Below are 870 nucleotides of genomic sequence, written 5' to 3'. Positions count from 1 at the left end.
ATATTAACGATTGAATTTGCATTAATTAAATGTGATGCAGTCGCAAGCTGCACTCCCTTTGGGCAGGGAATGCCTGAGCTTTCCACATTGCACAATGCCACGTGGGCCGAACTATCGATTACCACTGACTTTGCAGCGTTAATTGTGCACAAACAACACGCGTATCGATACGCAGCACTTCACATTTACGATACCCACAAATATATCATAACACTATACAGATTAAAAAGCTATGTAATAAGTATTGCGAGGGAGAACGCAAAAAATAACACTCTGAATGTAAAGGTTATCTCGTGCGGAGCGGAGGCACACGTCCTTCCGCTTCGACCGCTGCGCTCAGAATCCGCGCCCAATGCTGTTTAACTTCAGTGATCGGACGAGAACTGGTGCTTTGCAACATAGAATGATCGTTGACGGAAACTGAAGCCGAGAAGATGATTGACAATAAGCTCAAATAGCCAACACTAAGAATAAGATGTCGATTCTTAATCAGAAGAGGCCTCAATTAACGACCGAATGTTAACCATCAGTTCAGAAATAGTTTAATCAAAATATCGATTATAGTTTAATCGTTACTGAACTTCATATCGATTAGAATTCAATCATCAATTGTTAATGTGGTAATTAAAAAATTTGGAATTCTACCCCAAAAAGTTATAAAAGTTGTGCAAACAACATAAAGAACAGAATACTTTGACGGAAACACTTTCGGAAACTCGCAATGCCAAAAGAAAGATGCCAACGATACGCGGAGTTCCCAAGCGGTCACCCATCTAAGTACTATCCGCGCCCAATGCTGTTTAACTTCAGTGATCGGACGAGAACTGGTGCTTTGCAACATAGAATGATCGTTGACGGAAAGTACAGACG

The 870-nt window shown here is 41.0% G+C and overlaps 1 pseudogene; it reads right to left on the bottom strand.

The window, feature by feature from the left end:
* Positions 1-736: 736 nt before the first annotated feature.
* LOC113464107 (uncharacterized) lies at positions 737-856 on the bottom strand (annotated as a pseudogene).
* Between the last annotated feature and the right edge of the window lie 14 nt (positions 857-870).

Source organism: Ceratina calcarata, unplaced genomic scaffold (assembly GCF_001652005.2).
Source record: "Ceratina calcarata isolate Rehan_Ccalc_2016 unplaced genomic scaffold, ASM165200v1 scaffold1144, whole genome shotgun sequence".
Lineage (NCBI taxonomy): Eukaryota > Metazoa > Arthropoda > Insecta > Hymenoptera > Apidae > Ceratina > Ceratina calcarata.
This window is presented reverse-complemented; position numbering and strand designations above follow the sequence as displayed.